Consider the following 22,732-nt stretch of genomic DNA (forward strand, 5'->3'; position numbering starts at 1 on the left):
AAATAAGATTGAATGTTAATTAAATGAGATACTACAAATAAAACATTCAGAATATTTAAATAATCAATGTCTATAAATAGGAGATTTACTAAAATATGGTACCTCCATCTGTACAGTGGACGGATAACTGGAGTACTGTAATTACAACTTTGTGTTCTGTCATGGAAAGATACTGTTAGGTGAAACAAACAAACAAACAAAAAGTACCACTTAGTAGTACTAGTTTCCATAATGATTTTATATATATACATGACCACTTTTAAAAGATTGAAAAAAAGAAACCTAATATAATTGCATGTTATTGAATGAAGTTGGAGACATTCTAGTCTTTATATGATCTACCCCTCTAGATGATGCTTTAGTTTCTCTATGGCACTCTCTCGACAAAATCATACAACCCATTGTTGATCGCCAAAGTTTCAAGGAAAAGTGTTCCCACTGTAGGTGAAATTCAGAGGCTGGACAGTTGCTATCAAGCCGATGCTCAATTTTCACTTGACTTAGTGATTCCATTGAGATAAACAGTATTCCAAAATAGTGGCTATTTGAGCACCCCACATTAACTTGCTAAGCATCAGGGGGGCTGATATACCGTACTTCAGCCATATGAAAACTCTGAGCACATTTTTGTTTTCTATTTAATTTTTCCCATTTAAATTATGTGATGAGGTCATTACTTTCATTTATTTTCAAAATATTTGAAGAGGAATTAAAATGATTATTTGTGTAATTCAAAATAGGGTATTTCTGCTTACAGTATTATAAGTAGTAAAAAATAAATTAAGTAAACACCTAAGATACAGCATATTATTTTCTTGCCATTTTTTGATGGAGAGTATGAATGGGTTCAACAAAAAACCTGATCTAGAATGGATAAAGAAATTGTGGTTTATATACACAATGGAGTGCTATGTGGCAATGAGAAAGAATGAATTATGGCCTTTTGTAGCAACGTGGATGGAACTGGAGAGTGTGATGCTAAGTGAAATAAGCCATCCAGAGAAAGACAGATACCATATGGTTTCACTCTTATGTGGATCCTGAGAAACGTAACAGAAACCCATGGGGGAGGGGAAGGGAAAAAAAAAAAAAAAGAGGTTAGAGTGGGAGAGAGCCAAAGCATAAGAGACTCTTAAAAACTGAGAACAAACTGAGGGTTGATGGGGGGTGGGAGGGAGGGGAGGGTGGGTGATGGGTATTGAGGAGGGCACCTTTTGGGATGAGCACTGGGTGTTGTATGGAAACAATTTGACAATAAACTTCATTTATTGGGGGAAAAAAAAAACAAAACAAAAAACCTGATCTAATGAAGTAAATGTTCAGTGATAGATGATAGAGAAAATAAAGATAGATGATAAATGATAGATGATAGAGAGAGAGAGATGATAGATGGATATGTTCAAACACATAAATGTATAGGCCTGTATGTTTAGTCCAGGGATAAGAAAGTAGGATGGTTCAGCTGGACTTTAGGATGAGGGGACAGAGGGAGGGACAGGCAATTAGACTGAAAGAGGGAGATTTCAGAGAAAGAACCGACTAAACTAAAAAAACAAACAGAAGACTAAATTCTGGTTAACTTAGGACGATTCCTGTGTTTATAAGCCAAACCATGGGTGGATAACACAAAAAAGATAAAGAGTCTGGGAAATCATCTATAAGCTGACATTTATGATATAAGTTTGAAATACCTATGAATCATGCAGGTGAAGATGTTCAATACAAAGATGGATGGATGAGCCTGGGACTCAGGAAAGATTTATGTTGAAGATAAGGTTTGGGAATCATTAATGCTAAAGGGATTATACACTCCCCCAAAGTATGTGAGAAGTAAAAGAAGACTGAAGATAAAACCCAAAGATTACTATTTCCACTTTCTTTCTTGTATAGGTTCTTACACAATAAATCTTTTCATAACCTCTGAAAAATACCAGAATTCTCATCCACTTGGTGGTGGGGTGGGCAGCTCTTTTACAATCTCTCTCTCTCTTTCTCCTCTTTTCACTGAGTTGGCACTGTATCCAAGAATCACATCATTTAGGAAGACAGAAAATCACAATTATTTCTCACTATATTTTTACCCATTCAGTTTTGATAATTTGCAACTGGACAACTGGGACACCATGAGAATCCAATATTTACGTTTTAACAAAACAAAACATATATGCAAAATATATACTCCATTTTTGAACTGCTTGTTTATAATTTAATGACAAAAACAATAAAACTTACTTGTGTGCTAATAATGGGTCCTAATTTCTATTTGTTATCCTGGAGAATTTTAACATCTCACCTGGACATGAGACAAAATAAAAACCCTTCTTGTGGATTATCTTGCTAGCAAAATTTATGCCTAGGAAACCATGATGAGTCACAATGCACTGATATAAAACACTGGATTCAATCCTACCCTTAGGGATACGTTCTTCCTGTCAGGTTCTGTTGAATTCTATCTAGGGCCACCTTTACTAATGCCACATCGTCCTACCCTGTATTGCTATGTACCAGACCGCTTACCCGATGCTAGGTGGGGACCAAGTAATCTGCATCATTATTCATCATAAGCCAGTAAGCACCTATCTGGCTTCTAGACTGGAATCCGTGGTAACTAGAGTGTGCTGATTTTGTAAATAATAAAAACATTTTTCTGTATTAAGTAGCAAAAAATTATGTTCCTCTTGAATTGATACAGGTGGATGACCTAACATGCCAAATGGAGAAGAGTTACAGCAAAAACTGTTGGATTTTTGCTTTCCTCTGTAAACAGCTAAATTATGAGTAATGTGCTTGAATTCATTTATTCTTTATTATAAATAAATTTATTTACTTACTATTTTTGACTATTTATATCACCTAATTCATTGCTAGTTACATCACTATTGATTAAACCATTAGCTTTCCAAAAATTGTATTACTCCAGGAATGTGGACGCAATCATAAATTTTGATAGCAAACATGAAGCAGAAACAATAAAACCTATTAATTAAACTGAGAGGTATTCTTTCATTTATTTTCAGAAAGTATTCATTAAGCAAATATTTGTATTTTTTCTTGTGCTGATTTTCAAGCAGAAAGCTGCCATAACTAGACTGGTCTTCATTGATTTGCTGCATGGATATGATCAATCTGTAGCTAAAGCAGTCATTTTGTACAATATCACCACTAAGTATTTAGTCATCAATATAAGGTTGAATAGTTCATCTGATAGTTTTGTCTTAATGACTAAAATGTCTATTTGGCCAATTCAATTTGACCATTTATAAGGTAGTCAATTATTTTAATTATTGATCTGTAAATGACATATCCAGGAAATCACATAAGCCTAGTCTCAGGTTCTTTAGAATATAATTCAAATGTACTTTTAGTCAACTATGCCTCTGATTCCATAATGTACTGATGTAGATTTGGGTCACATGAATAAAAAAAAATAAATAAAAGTTTTAGTTCTTTACTTTGACTGTTAAGGTTGAAAGTACAATTGTAAGACTTTTTCCCTTTAAATGCTTACAAAAGAATTTGAATGGAAACTCCAGGGACACAAGTTCATATTGTTCTGGTTTGGCATAGTAACTCAAAATTACCTCCAAAACTAAAAAAATGCATGTGTCCATCTCTATCTAGGTTTGCAGCAGAAGTTTAATGTTTAATTATAGATCATTTATTCACCATTTTTTAAATTAAATGCTAAGTGCATTTGACTGTAATTGATCAAAAAATAAAGAAGAAAATGTACTTTTCCATTTAATTAATTAACTTAAATTTTTCTTTATTACATATCAAATTATATTTTGGGGAAATGGGAAATTATAAAAAGAATAAGGACAATAAAAATCTAAAAGTTGGAGCATCTAGTGGCTCAGTCTGTTAAGAGTCCAACTCTTGATAGCGGTTTGGGTCATGATCTCTGCTGTCGTGAGACGGAGCCCCATGTCAGACTCTTCGCTGAGCATGAAGTCTGCTTGCGATTTTCTCCCTCTCTCTGCCCCTCTTCCTCATTCATGCTCTCTCTCTCTCTCTCAAAATAAATAAATAAAGATTTTTTTTAAATATGCCTAAATGTTTTTCTTAGTATCTTCTTTATATCTTAATGTCTTCTTTTTAGAAGACATTTTCCTTTAAGAACATTCTTCTAAGGTGGCCAATTAAAACTCTAGCCAGTATTTAAATTTTTTTCTGCTATAATGGGAAAAAGGAAAGTTCTGGATAAATACACATGAAAATATTTTTTAAAGTTTATGTTTTTTATTTTTTTAGTGTTTATTTTTGAGAGACCGAGTGAGAGCAGGAGAGGGGCAGAGAGAGAGAGGGAGACAGAATCCGAAGCAGGCTCCAGGCTCCAAACTGTCAGCACAGAGCCCAATGAGGGGCTCAAACTCACGACTGGGAGACAATGACCAAAGCCGAAGTTAGAGGTTTAACCAACTGAGCCACCCAGGTGCCCCTAAAGTTTAAAAGTTTACTTCTAGGAGGGGGAAAGGTTATGGGTGTATTTATGTATTGCCTCTTTGTTTTGTATTCTCTGAATTTTTTTTTGCAATGAACATGTATTGATATGAAATCAGAAAAGGGAACTATTAAAGTACAAGCAAATATTGGATAAATGATACATTTGAAAGAAAATTCACATTTTCATAACAATAACTTGCATTCTCTTTTCTCAAAATTGCTTGATGTTTTTCTTTGCAATTTCCCTGTGGTACTGATAGGGTAGATATTATCAATCTTTTTTAATTTGTCAAGACATAGGCAGAGCAGTACAATGGAATAAAGGTGAACTTGAGGTAGAACTGAAGTATTCAGTGTTTTTCACTCCCAAACATCGAGTTGTGAATTATAACTGCTACTTTACCTTATTATGTTCTGTTTCTTCAGTGATATTATCTCTCTTATAATACATTTTTCCCTTTTTCTTTTTGGTCATTTGTAGAAATTTTAGTTATAAAAAACAAATTGAGAAGGTTTGTGAGACTTCATTAAATTCTAGGCACACCACATCCACTCAGTTAAATAATTCAGAGGGTATAATTTGATATGTTTTTACTCCCTTCCTCTATTTATAGCTTTCTCAGAGGGTTGCAGTATTAAGGCCAGATAATTCACTTTAAAATATTGCCAATTACTTTTGAGAAGATGAGAATTACTGAGACATGAGTATTTTTTATAACATGTAAGAGAAAACTTTCAACTCTATTATTAAATAAGAGTAGCAATCAATATTTTTTCAATAACTTGTTACTTGTATTTAATATACAGAAAACAAATAGAACCTAGTAACTACTGTATCTTAAGTACTGATCTTATCAGGTGTAAGTCTCTAACACCATCATAATGGCAAATCCTCCTAGTCTAATTTTCAAATTTATTATCTCCAAGACTCAAAATTTCATGAGATAAATAATTAAAATAATAAAGATCATTTCAGTCTGAGTTGAGATCACATTTTTAGCCACCTTTATACAACTATACAATTCTTGATACACTTTATACACTATATACACTTTATACAACTATACAATTCTTGATACAACTACATAGTTTGTGACCAACAATTCCACTATTTTCTACCAGTGGCTGAACTATCAATCTAACTACAGTCCTGAATCTTGGGTTTGTGAGTGGTAAGAGAAGAGAAGAAAACAAAACTTTAATTAGTGCCTTTAATGTACCCAGTATTTTATATTCATTATCTTGATTAAATCTTAATTTGAAACTATAAAGTAGGTATTGAAATCCTAATTTTTCAGATGAGGAAACTGATGCTCAGAGAGGCTAATTAGCTTGTCTTAAGTCTTGTTTACAAATGGTGAGACTGGAATATGAAACCAGTTCATTTGTCTTTGAAGCTGGGGACATTTTCAATATATCAGTGCTTCTCAAAATGGGGGATACCCGGTATTTGCATCACAAATTCTAGGAAAACATGTGAATTTACAATTTCCAATTAATCAGCCTAAACTAACTGATTCAGTCCCTGGATGTAGTCCAGAAAATTCCAGTTGAAATAATCACCCAATTGATGCTTACATATCTTTGACACATGAGTCTTCTTTTGAGTCATGGCACATACCCTTCTTTAAGCCCTAATGCAAATGCACCTATCAGTAGACAATTAGATGTTCCTGGGATTTTTTTTTTCATAGTATTTGGTCACTTTTTCATTTTTAATGATAAAGATCAAGAATTTGCTAGTGGAGACAGTATGGTCATTTATTGGATGAAGATACAAACAACATGCTGATCAAACCAATTGCTGGCATCAAACTAAGAGCGAAAATCAACGTGTTGGATGACAGTTGATTACAAAATCAAAATGGTCTTGAAAAGAGAGAACAATTAAACAAATCAAGCATTAGAAAACGTAAGAGAACTAAATGTAGGAGAAATAAATTGTATATACTTCAAAGAGGGCCGAAAAACAGACTACAAATGAGCGGTAGGAAGATGAGGCTTAGCCTAAAACCATATGGAAGAGAAGATTCCTCTTCTCAATAACATAGAAAAAAACTCTCAAAAGTTAAAAAAATAATAAAATCCAACAGAATCTTAGGCTTTATTTTTACATTTAACAAAATAAGGGAAGGTGTAGTTTTCCCTCCCTTTCATTTTGTGCTAATCAGACTGCTCCTGGAGATGGGCAGAAGATTCTGAACACCACACAGTCGAATAATCACATTAACAAATTGCACTGTATACTGCCTGAGGTTACTCCAAAAGATGAGGAAATGTGATGCCACGTCACATGAGGAATGGATAAAGACAAAGGGTATGTTTAACTTGAGAAAGAGAAGTTAGTAGATGTATGATAGCTATCTTTTTAAATTTGAAAATCTGCCCCATATAAAAGAGATAGATTTATTCTATGGGGCTATGGAGTCTGAACTGCAAACAAGGAGTGGAAACATTAAAGATTTCAGGTCAACATAAAGAAGAATTTTTTTAAATAATCAGAAGGACTATTAAACACAAGAAATAGCCATCTCAATACATATATACTTGTTCAGGATACTATAAGAGAGAGTCAAGCACTGTCTCTGGTCACTTTTGCTCCCTCGTGGCCCAAATCTTGCCTATCTTGATTGCCATTTTATCCCCAGCACTCGGCATAAAGTCATCACTTAAAAAAATATTTTTCGGGGAGCCTGGGTGGCTCAGTCAGTTGAGCATCCAACTTCGGCTCCGGTCATGATCTCGCAGTTTGTAAGTTCGAGCCCCGCGTCGGGCTCTGTGCTGACAGCTCAGAGCCTGGAGCCTGCTTCAGATTCTGTGTATGTGTCTCTCTCTCTGCCCATCCCCCCCCCCCCCCGCCCCTCCTCCACTCACACTCTCTCTCTCCTTCGGAAATAAACATTAAAAAATTTTTTTAGAATATTTTTCAATGAATCAGGGCACAAAAATTCTATGATTCTGAATTGTCAAATGCCTATTCCACATCTACTCATACTGTAAAGGAAGAATTAAATTCATTTTTCAGTCAATTCCATCACACTGTCTGATGCTTAACTTCCATCCACTTCTGGCCAACCTACAGAAAACCTGCCTCAGTCTGATTAACAGTGATAGATGGTGAGAAATTCATTTTTACCAGTAAAACTATGCTAGGTAGAAATCTCGAGTTTTTATGATTTCAGCAAACAAACCACTGAGTGGTCTGAATGGGCTGGTTACTTGACTAAACTTCAAAAAGCTACTGGTAAGAAAAAGTAAAAAAAAAAAAAGGCAGATTTCAAAAAGGAAAAAAAAATGATATGCTTATAAATAAGTCTTTCCTAGCTGTGATGAGAAGTTTGAAATATGTGGCTTGCAAAGATATATGTGAATAAGTTAAAAAGGATATTCAAGACCATTGAAAAACTATGCATAAGAATAAAAAACAATGAAACCTCCTCAGTCAAATGAGGTAGAAAGCTGCACCATTAGAGTTTAATTTACTTATTATATTTTTAATCTGTGTTAATATTTTGTGCAGGAGAAAAGATTCGTGCTAAAACCTATATAAAATATTTACCTTTTTTTAAGTTTATATATTTATGTTGGAGATTGAGAGAGACAGAGAGAGACAGAGAGAAAGCGTGTACTAGTTGGGGAGGGGTAGAGAGAAGGAAGAGAGAGAAGATACCAAGCAGGCTGCATGCTGTCAGTGGAGCCTTTGCAGGGCTCAAATCCAAAAACAGTGAGATCATGACCTGAGCCGAAATCAAGAGTCGGATGCTTCATAGACTGATCCACCCAGGCCTTCAAATATTTACCTTTTTATATAAAATACAGCACTGCCTCAGTCAATACCGAGCAATAGGTTATTTCAGTCAACACTAAGTTCCAAAAATATTGCGCTACCTCATGGTAAATATGCATTAGACTTACCTAATAGGTAACTGATTTGGAAGCACATAATACTGATTAAGCTACATATTAATTTAGATTTGTTTCTTTTCAGTAGATGTTATGTTTTTATTCAATTCTCTACAACACTGATGTAAGGTTTTAGGATTTAGATTCAAGCTATAGTACTTATTAAGCACTCACTGGAGGTGGTACTTCCTCTCTGTCCCTCCCTCACCTTGGAAGGAATGGCTCTGATTGGTATTCTCAAATTAAATCCTTTTAGCTGTTATGCATCACAAGTTTCTCAGTTTCTGCTATTTATAAGCTCTGTTTAACTTTCCTTACGCATATGGTAGTATAAATATACACAAGATCTTTGTGAGTGTTGTATTCCAATGATTTATCTTCTGTAATATGGTTGTGGTTGGAAAGTAATAATGGTAACTACATAGCAAATTATAAATCTTCTGTAAACATCAATATACCTTAAACCATAAGACATTCCTGAATGCAATACATATTGAAAACAGGTAAATTATCCAGTAATAATTTGATATTCTCTGACTTTAAAAAAAAAGATTTTCCAATTATTTTATCATGTAGAGTTTGTCACACACATTAGAACAGTTTGGGGAAACATGAGTAAAAGCATCTTCCCTTCTATTCAAGAATTAGAGAAATTAAGGAAATGAATACTTCATCTTTAGACATGCTTCATGTTCAACATTAAAAACATATTATTACTATACATAAAAATAGTTGGTAGTATGTAATTCAGTATTTCTTTCAACAAGCTTTATGTCATTGGACATTTATTTTATTAGCTTGTGAACCAAGAATGTTAGTTGGTTCACACAATTTTAAATATCCCTGCTGCCTGACTATATTGGCTTCCAACTGGAACTCTACTTTTGTGTTGGGTCTCATGGATTATACGAACTTGGGTCAGTGATCTGAAGTCTCTAGATTTCAAGTGCTACAAGGGTTTCTGTTTCCTAATTCACACCAACTTTATGGATGCCTTTGTATTGTGCTTTTTGAAGAAGACCCTGCCCTTGCACACACATGCACAGACACACATGCACAGTCATATGCACACACCCCAGCTGCCCAGGTGAGTAGTTGGGGTATCAGATTCAGTGTTCTGCATTCATGGCAGCATGTGAGAGAGACACGAGAGAAGCAGAGCAACAGAGGAGAGACACAAAAGGGAAAGAAGAATTTCTTCAAATCAGGAAGGATTGACTTTGTGGGGCCAAAAAATAATGGTATGAAAGTGAGTTGGGGGTTGTCACAATGGTTTAAGCAAATAGTGTGGTGAGGAATTGAACCAAGGCAGTAGCAATAAGTAGGAGAAAATTAACTTGAGGATTACATAGGTGATGGGCACCTAGGTGGCTCAGTCAGTTACATGTCTGACTTCAGCCCAGGTCATGATCTCATGGTTTGTGGGTTCAAGCCCCGTGTAGGGCTCTCTGCTGACAACGCAGAGATTGGAGGCTGCTTCAGATTCTGTGTCTCCCTGTCTCTCTCTGCCCCTCTCCCATTCATGCTCTGTCTCTCAAAAATAAATAAACACTAATAAAAATTTTTAAAAAATAAGAATTACATAGGTGATACATTGACTTACTACGCTCTTTCTCCATCTCAAATTTCTTTCCCCTGATTATTCATTCCTAGATTCTCTATAATATTTTGAACTATCCCTTATACATTTCTTTTAATTAATTATAGTACTCTGTTTCTCCTTTAAGTACTGATATTTTCCATGGATTATTTTTCAGTCTAAGTCATTCACTTCTGTATTCATTCATTCATTCATTCACTCATTATCCACAGTTACAGATTACACATAATCTACTTTTTAAGACACTTGAAATATAAAAAGTTATAATATTTACTCTACACCCTGAAAACAAGTATCCACTCTCATAGACAATAAAATCAAGCAAAAAATAAGGTACTCAGTAAACATGAACTTGTTCCTCAAATGCATCTCTGCTCCTGCTTTTCCATGTGTCACTGATAGCAAGGTTTACATATTATTTTTCTTTTTAGCCTAAATGTTAACATCATGCCTGACTTATGTAAGAAACTAAACTTTTTCTGAAGTCTTTATAATTTAATAATTTATTCTAACTAAATTACTTTTAACTTCTCATCCCAAATAATCTGTGACTTACTTAAGTACTAGTAAAGCTAAATGTCATTTGTCTTTATTAACTATTCATGTTTATTGGGCCACTTTAATCAATATAAACATGACAGAAAAACAAGATGTCCATTGGATGTTTTTCTATTAAACTATCTGACATTAATATCTGTATTTTCCAAATAAAACCATGATTATTATAATTATTTATGAAGTTATTTACATATTTCATCACTACATCATCTTAGGGTTGTTTTCTTAAATATTGAATTGATTCTCAGAAACCAGTGAAAGAGGCTATTAAGTGGACATCTGGCTACTTGCCCAGTGGCTTCGTATTAGTGTGCACTTGATAAGTGAAAATGAAAAAAGGAGCATGGTTTACTGATGGTTAGTTGATTTATTTCCTATTCCTGCCCCTTATCCTTAGTACTTTAAATGTGGATACTAATGATCAACATGCTTTGATTGACAAATGGTACACTGAATAATGCGGTTTGAAAAGAAACAACTTTTTTAGCATCTATCAAGTCAGAGACGCTGCATTGGGCACTGCAGAGACTTGTAAAACAAAGATACATATTGTATATGTCCTGCAAGTCGATGTTATACAGAGATACAACCTTAAATATTTCTGAGGTCGCAGCAAAAGATCTTCTAGCCCCACCATGGATTTCGTCTTTGCTCTGAAGCCTTTTCTCAATTTGAAAATCTCTGAGAGACTAATAATGAGACTGTTTTGTTTATAACCCAGCAAGCCCTGGATCTTTTATATTTAAATTTCTTCCTTTGGCCTACCTTTATTCTTCCATATTTTACTATAAGCAGCAAGAAGAAGCCAGGGGGCAACTTCAATACTCTGCCTGAAAATCTTCGCTAGACCATCCCATCTATTAGGTTTATTTTCACTTTCCTTATAGCCACAGGGCATAGTATTGCTGAATTTTTGCTACTATGCAACAAAAGATTCTCTTTCCTTCAGCTCCCAATAGTATTTTCTTCACTTTTTTTTTTTCAGTCCTCACTAGCAGCTTCCTTGAGAGCCATCAGACTTTTACTAACAGTCTCTTCATGACCCTTTTACATTTTTTCTCACACTTTCTTCAAGGTCCCTCCAGCTTTTTTCGCACCCGCCTCCTGATCATGAAGCTACATGTTTTCGGCTGTGCTATCTTAGGACCTCACTCCTAATATAAAAATCTAGACATTATTACTGCATAACAAATTGACACAAAGCTTAGCATAAGGGAGAATATAGGATCTAAAGCAACCCTATATTATGGTCCAGATTTCTCTGGGTCAGGATTTCAGAAGGACACATAGAAAAAGGCTCCTCTGCTTCTCTCAGCTTTAGCTAGGGCTGCTCCAAGACTAGACGTGACATCATCTGAAGGCTCACTCACATATCTGTCAAGAGATGCTGGGAAGACTCAAACAGCTGAAAGCTAGCAAAGTTGGGCTGCTCAGGCACCCCTCTTTTTCTCCATTCACCCTCTCCTTGTGAGCACTTCAGCATGGTGGCTTCAGGGAAGACTCTCTGCTTATGTGTCAGCTGCAGACTCCCACAGCACGTTTTGAAAGAGAGGCAGGCAAAAGCTGTGTCACTTTTCCCAAACTAGACTAAGGAGTCACAAAGCATGACTTCCGCTGCGTTCTACTTATTAGAAGTGAGTCACTGTGTTGGGCCCATAGTTATAGAAAAGAGAATTAGATTCCACATCTTGTGGCAGAAATGTCAAAGAATTTGGAAACAATCAGAAAACCAAGACATATAGGTATAATAGGGAAAAAAATTAAAAAGAACATGTAAGAGAGAGAGTGCAGAATTACAGGACACAGCATGGAAAATCATGGCCATTATGTGGAACAATGACATCACAGTTTGGCTGCACGTTGTATGCCCTTTGAGAAGTCTTAAGAGACGTGATCAGAAATTCTAGTGGCATTATGCAGTGTCTCTCTTACCAATCTCACTATCTCTCATTCCCCAGAGCTTACCCTATTTTTCTCTTCATCAGTGAGGTCACACTTATACATGTTCACAAATCAAGCCTGCCACACGGAAGGAGGGACTTAGACCCTGGAGTGTGAGCCTCTATCTCTCTGAACTGCTTCACTCCTGAGTTTTGAGTTTTTGAGACTGATTCTCTGACCCTTGAGTCTCAGTTCTTGTACATAGACGCCTGCTTTTATTTCTATTGCATTATTTTCTGGTAATTTTTAATTCTGAATTATGTCACTTATAGCCACTCTAGACCCTCAAATTAAACTTCTAATGCAGAGAGTAGTTTCAGTAGGGAGTATAGGAGGAAAAGTAGTTAATGCTTATTAAGTTCATTCTCAAGAGTAGACACGGTTAGACACTATGCATGGGTTAGGTCCCTTTATCTAGGCTGAACAACAAGAATAAGTCCATCTACCTGCATATGTCCTGGCAGGATTGGGATACCAAAGAGCAGGCTGGATTCACAGAAATTGCTGATGTCTCTGCAAAGATCATGTCTAAATGAGAGCTAGGAGAGACTCTTGGACACAAATACTGGATAAAATGGGGAGAGGTTTAGACTGGGTGTGTGTGTGCGTGCGTGCGTGTGTGTGTGTGTGTGTATGTGTGTGTGTGTGTTAGTTTACTGAACTTTGAATTCCATAAACATTGCTGGTCTCATATTCGCATCCCCAGTGCCTCGTTCTAGGTTTCAATAAATGTTTGCAAAATTGGAAAAGAAATGAGTTATTGGGCACATATGTAGGGAAGCCATACACAAGACAATGTTAAACTTTAAATCTTATCTGCTGTGAGAATTGGGCCCCTATTGTTAGGATTGCTTCCAAAGTCAGAACCATGACTGTAGTTTGCAGAGTTGTCCTACAAGCAAGCAGCGGAAGGATCAGAGTCCTTGCCTTTTTCTTGTTATTCTCCTTAAAAACTAACTTCTCTTAGTTCATGTTTCTTATGGACGGAACCAAACACAAGTAGAGCAGGACATTACTCTTTCCAACTTTTTGCTGTAATTATGTGATTAGAAGGTGAGATCCCTTTACCTATCAGTTGCATTCCTCTATTCTACTATTGATCTAGACTGAATTCAGAGATTGCAATAATTCTTAGGCACTCAAAGAGGTCTGAGCTCTTTCCTCAGCTTAAAAAATCGAATCATCAAGGTAAGTTATAGAAAGATGTGACACTTAAGACAAAGGAGCAATCACATCATGGCAGACATGACAGAAATGGCAAGCTGTTATGATTTGCCTTCTACAGGATGCACAGCAAGATTCCATTTCCCAGCCTCCTTTGAAGTAAGATGTGCCCATGTGACTTGGTCTAGTCAACAGAATGTGAGCTGTCATTTGTAATAAAGATCCTCCCAGCTTGATTTTGTCTGACACATTGATTTTAGGAGGCTACTGAAGATGGAAGGTTACTGGGATGCTATACTGTCACCAGGAAGAGTGTTGCCTAAGTATTCAAATCCCTTTTTCAGAGATTTGAAAATGAAATATAAGCTTATATTATGTGAAGTTTCTGAGATTTGGGGTATATCTTTTATATCAGTTCCCATACCCTTAAATAATAAAGTAAATGTTCTTGGGTTAGTAAAGCCAAATACGTAACTTCTTTTTTTTTTAATTTTTTTTTTTCAACGTTTTTTTTTTTTTTTTTTATTTTTGGGACAGAGAGAGACAGAGCATGAACGGGGGAGGGGCAGAGAGAGAGGGAGACACAGAATCGGAAACAGGCTCCAGGCTCCGAGCCATCAGCCCAGAGCCTGACGCGGGGCTCGAACTCACGGACCGCGAGATCGTGACCTGGCTGAAGTCGGACGCTTAACCGACTGCGCCACCCAGGCGCCCCACCAAATACGTAACTTCTAACCTCACTGAGCTTTTCATATATTCTGGGAAGATAAGCACGACCATCTGACAAGTTAACTAACAACTAAGGGTGTTAATGTATAAGAATGAGCCTAGTATAAGTTCTGTGGATAAATAACACTGTATGATTAACAAGTTCTTTGGAAGATGAAATATTAACTGCATTTTGAAAAAGTGGTAGTTATTTTATAGTAAGAAAGAAGGTAAGGAAGAGTATTTGAGGATATGATACTGAGGAAGGCAACTAACAAGAAGGGATATGTGGTTCAGACCACCATAAACAGATAAGGCTGGCTAGAGCGTATAGTGTGTGCAAGACATTAAAGAGCAGTATGGGTATAAAGGTATATTAACAGCAGACTTCAGAGATGCTTTAATACAATAGAATATTTGTAACTTATCTGTAATAAAAACACATTTTTAGATAGGATTGAAATGGTGAAGGCAACATTTTGGAAAAGGTGAGGCATGGGATAACTGATATCTAGAATATCAGTGAGAAAAATATTGAAATACTTGTCATATTGGCAAGAAGTGTTTAAACTGAGATGGTGACAATGAGAATAAAAACACAGGACACTTCTTCTTTTGGCTATGTGGAGTAACCTGTATGAAACTAAGCCTCCCACCATCAGCAACTACAAAACTTGGGGAAGAAACATGGGAATCAACTAATTCAGGCATCAGACAACAGACCGAACAAGATGGTGGTTCCTGTAAGAATAGAAACTTGTGCTCCAGGAGTGCCATGGCTCTCTGCCTGAAAATATTTCATCAACTATGGCATAGCAAGGGGAATCCAAGGAGAATAAAGGAATACAGCTAAGAGAGCAGAGGCCGAAACCAGAGAATGGAGCTGCTGATGTGGATGCAATCTGTGGAACAAAGCGTAGGAAATGAGGGAGCTATCCAGAGGAAAGACTTAACAAGTCTGTGTGGAAGTTTCTTGAAAACCATGACTTACTAACATTAATTCAAAAAGAAAGACAAAAATCTGAATAGCTATCTGTCTATAGAGAAATAAAACTCATTACCAAACCTTCCCACAAAAATAACTCCAGTTCCAGGTGATTTAATTGGTGAATTCTATCAACATTAGAAAGGCAATAATACCAGACATATAAATTCTTTCAGAAGCTAGAGAAGGAGGAAACTAATTTAGTAAAGAGCACAATCCTGATGATAAAACATGAGAAAGGTACTATAACAAAAGAAAACTGCAAACTAATATCCATCAAGAACATGGATTTTGCCAAGATCTTCAGCCAGATATTAGCAGGAGTCCAGTAACATAAAAAAGGATAATACATAATAAACAGGTAGAATTTATCCAGGAATACTAGGTTGGTTCATTTGAAAGTTAGTAAAATTCACCAAAGTATCAGAATAAAGGGGGTAAATTTTATAGATCAATGAGAGAAGTAATGTTGATCAGTACAGTCCATTAATGGACCCACATATAGAAAGTCAATTGATTTTTGACAGAAGTGCCAGAATTTCAGTGCTAAATATCTTGTCTTTTTCAGTAAATAATGTTGGAAAACCTGAATATTCATCTGGAAAAAATATAAATTTTGACTACTACCTTACAACATATGAAAAATTAATTTGAAATGGGTCATTTACTACTTTTAAAAGTGAAAGCTATAAGGCTTATGAAAGAAAACGAAAGAAAATCTTTGATCTGGTGGTAGACAAAGATTTCTTAGATTTAGAAAAAAAACCTCTGTGGTGTATCAAAGTTAGACTGGTAGCAGTGGATGCCCCTGAAGTTAGAAGTTGTATTATTTGTAGAAATTTTAAAATAAAAAAAACCGGATAAATTTAGTCTGCTTTTAATTATCACTATGTATTCACAATTCAAATAAATATCTGTGATAAAATATTCCTCTTGGGTGGGGAGGGGATCCTTTTTTATGGTTTAAGTTCTAAATAACCACTATAAGGGTGCCTGGGTGGCTCAGTCAGTTAAGCATCCTACTTCAGCTCAGGTCATGATCTCATAGTTTATGGGTTTGAGCCCCACGTTGGGCTCTGTGATGACAGCTCAGAGCCTGGAGCCTGCCTCAGATTCCGTCTCCCTCTGTCTCTGCCCCTCCCCTGCTCATGCTCTGTCTGTCTCTCTCTCTCTCTCTCTCTCTCTCTCAAAAATAAATAAAAGCATTAAAAAATATAAAAAATAAATAATCACTATGATTACTTTGAATTTTAATAATGCATATATAAACTTCATATTAGCTATTAATTATGTATCTTTTAGCAAACCTTATATTCTACATGCAAGTTAATTCATGCAATTCCCCGTTATCCAGTGTGCTCTCAACAGCAATTCCCAGTTATCCAGTGTGCCCTCACCTGCACCAAATCAGCTGCACTGTTCATGTCTGGAGTAATTTTGTTCTCTTTTGGAATTGCTCAAACTTGCATTGGGGCTCAGATCATGCCCCTGTTCCCTTTGATAGTACATATGCCTGTGTCTAAGCCTTGAAAAAAAATGATAGCAAAGTGACTGTAAGATCAAGAAATAACCTGAGCTAATTCAATTCTGTCTTTTCTCATGAAATTTTGAACTTTTGTGATAAAAATTTATAACAGTGAAACAGATTTCGAATTGTATTATATTTTTGCTTTTAAGTTAATATGTTAGTTCATAAATGAGACATTTTTGAATTTGAAAAACATTTAAAATAAAACATTTCTCCCTTTAGTTGATAATTATTTGCAATAAAACTAAACAGTGAATTAAGAAAACAGAGATTATAATATTATTATTAATTTCTGTGAAAGACCAATAGGTTGATATAAGGTATTTTTCTTTTGTAGAAAACCTACATTTATATAAAACTATTGAGGCATTAATCCTTCTGTTTTTGTACTTTATTATTTGTTTCATACCTTATTTCTAATTAATTATTTTATGGTACAAATTGATACATATCAATATATGCCAATAAATGTATATTATTTATACCTAAATGTATGTATACACATACATACACACACTTTGTGGTACTATACTAAGAGAACACTAAAATAAAGAAAATGTGGTCTTTGCTTAAAAAAGAAGACTGTGTCTATACTCTTAAAAAGATAGTCGTTCTTTTTACCTCCCCCAAGCAGACAAGTCATACCTTCTTTAAATGTGACTTTTCTTGTGGTTTACATATAAATATATTACCCTGCACTTAACCTCTTCCTTTACCCAATGGAATTTGTGTTCAGAAATTAGTTACCAGGCAAACGAACAACTAAGGCTTGGCAAAAGACATATAAACCAAGTTTTTACGAGTACAAAACAATCATGTTCAATAGAAAATGCTTTAAAATATTTGTTCTCAATTTAGCGTATCGGTAAACTTGGTATATCAGATATTGTCCACACTCACAGTCTCTTGGCACAGCTTTTTCCGACAGATGCTCAGCACCTCAGCTGTTCTGACCATTGAGTAGACCTGGAAAAGAGAGAGAGCAAATATCCCAAGGTCAGCAATGTGCCAGACACAGGACCTGGTGACACTCCTATCCTTTTGGCGTGGCAACTCATGGGCATCTTCTGCTTGGCTCCTGGAAAGGTCTCCAGTGTGACTGGACTCCAGTTGTCCATGGTAGAGAACAACTCAGACAACAACTTTGAACAATACCACCTTATACTGATTCTTACCCTTCCCCCATTCTTAGCACTTCAGTCTTATTCCTCTTATCACCTCCCCAAATAAATTACCTTCATGCAAGCTCTTGGTTCATATTCTACTTGTTTGGTAGACCCAGGCTAAGTCATTTAGCTAAAAAAATATATATATATATAGCAATTTTTTTTCTTATTTTAGAGACTCTGAACCAAGCTGTTCTCTATACTTCTATTTTTGTCTTATATCACAGAGACCATTTCCTTTATGTCTCCTGCTCACCAAACACTAACAATACAAATATATGTTTGCCTGTGTTTATGTGTGTCTACACACATGTCATGAAAAAATTACATTTGTTATCCTGGTATTGAAGATCATCTATATTCAGGTCCCATTTACCTGTGCAATTCCATTGGCCATTTTACCCTGATACAAAGAGTTAATTAAATTCGAACTTTTTTCTTTACTTTCCTTCCTCAAATCTAAATTTGTTTTGCTTCTAAATATTTCTATTTCAATGTCTTCATTTTATCCAGTCGTATCTGTTTCTCACCACTTAACTGTATGCAAAGCTTTAATATTTATTAGATATTGCATTGTATTATTTCCAGAATAAGCAAATGTCTTTACAAATAAGTAAGAATTTACTTACAAAGGCAAAGAAGGAGGAGAGAAGTCAAAGCCATTCTAGACAGAAGAATCTGCTTATGTGCGCGCGCACACACACATACACACACAAGAAAGAAATATTTAAGAATATATTGATGTGTAAGAATCTGCTTAAACAAAGAAAGAAAAGAAAGAAAAAGGTGTGTTCAGTGAATTTCATTTTTAATAAAATGTTCAGGAATAAAGGTCCAAGAGAGTCTTGGGCTAATCAATTTTAAGATCTTTTACTGTGACCCACACTAAAGAATGCATTTTATTTTGCCATCCATTATGAGGACAAACATATAATTTCTCATCTAACCTGGGACATTGTTGAATGTGAATGAGACCACTAGAGAAATGAGGCTGGGGGCACAGACATAAATGAGGCTTATCCTAGGCAAACCAGAATGCATACTTCCTCTAAAAACCAGTATGTGCTCAAGTGTCATCAGCTTTACAGTGAGTGATGCACACTGAAATTTCTCTTCTCTTCTAACCCACATTTTTTAAAGTGATATTGTGGCCGATTTTATTGATGTCATACTCACTAAGGATTAAAAAGCAATGGCTTAGAGGGAAACAGAGATATACTTGAAGGTCCCTACATTTATTCCCCGCCAAGGACTGTAGATGCAGGTGAGGGGGAACCTTTGAAAGAATGTGAACACTGGAATGACCTGACTCTATTTATATCTTACAAACGGTGTTCTTAGAGGATGCAGGCTTTGAAGTTGACAAAACCAGGGGTTAAACTGGAGCAGTCTTTTCCCTTAATTCCCACTCTGTTTAGGTAATTAAGCAGATCACTTGTGGAAGAATATTTATTCTGCTCAGTCTGGACAAATTAGAATTTTCGATAAGTAAACATGTAAATATATATATGAAAAAATATACTAAATTCATTGTAGTTTAAACGGATCAAATATTTCTCCCCCGCAGTCCATTTTCTTCTCTCGGTGTTAAATAAAACAGCATATATCTTGGTCTCTTCAGATTGTTTCAAGGTATAACATTTCAGAGCTAATATATTCTACTTTCTTCAGCTTCCAAATTCAGTTTAGGTTTTGGTGTATAAAGTTTCCATTTCATCCTATGTAAACCAGAATTAGAGACTAAGCAACAAGAGAATTCATATTTTTTGAAATTGTGTTTCACTTGTTCCCAGGGAAAATGATAAAGCTTGATTTAAAGACTTTAAACTTTATTTGGACAAACAGGACAATTGCAGCTAAAGTGCAAGACGGTGTATAATAATGTACCCAATTATGTGATTTGTTTCATGATTTGCATAAAGGAATCAGAGAAAAAGACAAGTGTGAGCTCAGGTATTCTAGGAAATCTTTGTGATTCTGACATTACTTGGATGTACACCTTCAGAGTAAGATGTGAAGGTAATCACTGCTGGTAAATATTCAGGAACATGCTTGATCAACATTGATTCAACAGGATTATCCATGTCTTAATTCATTACAGAAACTCTAACAAGCAATAGATCTTATTTTTTCACACAGTTTTATTTCCTATAGCAGCTCTTTGACTCATGATATATTGACGCTGTGTAGCTGTATTTAGGCTAGTAATTATAACCAATAATTTTATAAAACACTATTTATGAACAATATAAAAAGCAAACAGTCACGGTTAGAGCCTAAATAGCAATCAACAATTGGCTGAAAAATAAATGTTAAATTTCGATCATGTGGAGAAAAATTTAGCCAGAATTTTTCTGAGCTGGATTCTGGGGACAGTGTTCATTAGAATTCCTTACATCACCAATACTTGTTTCCATGGGTTTTAATATGATTTTAAATAATAATTAACCTATTTATCTGAATATGTTTTCAAAAGACTGGAAGCTAGTTACAAGAGCAACCGATAGGGGTGCCTGGGTGGCTCAGTGGGTTAAGTGTCTGACTTTGGCTGAGGTCATGACCTCAGGGTTCCTGTGTTTGAGCCCCACATCAGGCTCTGTGCTGACAGCTGAGAACCTGAAGCCTGCTTTGGATTCTGTGTCTCCCTTTATCTCTGACCCTCCCCTGCTCGTGCTCTCTGTCTCTCTCAAAAATAAACAGCCATATATATATATATATATATATATATATATATATATACACACATATTTATAAATACATACATACATATATACAAATATATATATTTAAAGAGCATATGTATACATACATACATACATACATATATACATATATATATATAGAGAGAGAGCACCCAATATGTCATAATTTAGAGCTAAAAGTGAAATGTTATATTTACAGTGGTTGTAGCCCCAAATGGCTATAATGGAAGTAAAAAATGTCATATTTAATTAAACTGGGAAATATTACTAGCCTTAAAGCTATAAGGTAGGAAGACAGAAGATGGACAAAAAGGGAGAATATGATCCCTTAATAAAACTGCAGAGGAAAACAATAAGTAACATTTATGGGCATAAAAATTTAATCTTACTATTACAGGAACTCCATACACAATGCCCAAAATTAATGTATCAAAAAGTAACAGAAACTTTTCTGGTTACACATGTTAGGAGTTTGGAAGTGGCTACTCTGTCAGAACAAAGAAAAAAACTGACCAGACTGAAAAATCAACAACTCTCCTTGGATCTTTAAGACAGAAGAGGGCATAGGAGAAAATACCACCCCCAAGATTGGAAAGACATCACAGGCAAAGACAGGGAGCAACAGCTTACCAGATCAGAGACTTGTTATTAAATATGTACTTATTTTGAGAGAGAGAGAGAGAGAGAGAGAGACAGAGAGCATGCATGAGCGGGGGAGGGGCAGAAAGAGAGAATCCTAATTAGGGTCCCACTGCCAGCTCAGAGCCCGACCTGGAATTCAGTCTCACAAACCAGAATATCATGACCTGAGCCAAAATCTACAGTCTGATGCTTAACCTACTTTGCCACCCAGGTGCTCCCAGAGCAGAGACTTAAGAGTAGAAATCTCTGTGAGAACCAGTGTGGGAGTGGGAAAACAGTAATTAAAGAATTTCTGGAGGCTCAGGGCAGAAAACTCAGAGTTAATAACTCCAGAAAGACCCAGTCAGATGCGGGCGTTCACAATATTGTGAGATTTACCTCCAGGAGCTCAAACAAGTTCCTACAGTAAATATCAGAGAACCCCCCCCCCCCCACCGTGCTTCCAGCAGGAGGAAGATAAAGGGAACCATTTTGAAATACACCAGAATACTCTGTTCTTAACCAGGCCTGCCCACAAGGGAAACCAGAGCCTAACATGCTGGCATATTATCAGGGCTTAACCTGGTAGAGGGAAACACTAACTGGAACCAGCTCTAGCCTTCCACTTGAGAAAAGAGCCTACCCACCTCCAGCCCTTTCTAGCCATCTTGTTCCAACTAAACTGTGAGGGGAAAAAAAACAAACAAACAAAAAACAGAAAATCTTACTAAGTCCACAGTTCAAGGCATAGGCTCAGGAGAAGACAGAGATCTTATCATAGGACTATAAAATACAACCTTTTCCCCAAACACTTCACCATCACATTACCAAAGGACTATTAATAGTAGTTACTTTTACCCAGTACATCATGTTTAGCTATCAAGAAAAAATTACAAGGCACACAAAAACAGAAAGAGAGAGAGAGAGAGAGAGTGAGAGAGAGAGAGAAAGAAAGAAGAAAAGAAAGAAAGAAACCACAATTTAAAAAGACAAAGCAAGTTTCAGTACCAGACATGGAGGGGATATTGGAATTATCAGACTGGCAATTTAAAACAACTACAATTCATATGCTAAGGGTACTACTGTATAAAGTAGAGGCATGCACAGATGGTTGATGTAAGCAGAGACACGGAACTCTTAAGAAATAACCAAAAAGAAGTGCTAAAAAAGTCTGTAACAGAAAGAATACTTTTGCTGGGCTCATTAGTCGACTAGACAGAGCTGAGGAAAGCATCTCTGAGCTGGAGAATATAACAATAGAATCCTTGAAAACTGAAAAGCTAAAAGAACAAAGACTAAAAAGAGGAAAAACAAAATCCCAGAATATTCAAGGACTGTGGGACAATTACAAAAGGTGTAATATACATATAATGGAGTTATCAAAAGGAGAAGAAAGAGAGAAAGAAACAG

This window comes from Neofelis nebulosa, chromosome 15 (assembly GCF_028018385.1).
Source record: "Neofelis nebulosa isolate mNeoNeb1 chromosome 15, mNeoNeb1.pri, whole genome shotgun sequence".
In the NCBI taxonomy this organism is placed as follows: domain Eukaryota; kingdom Metazoa; phylum Chordata; class Mammalia; order Carnivora; family Felidae; genus Neofelis; species Neofelis nebulosa.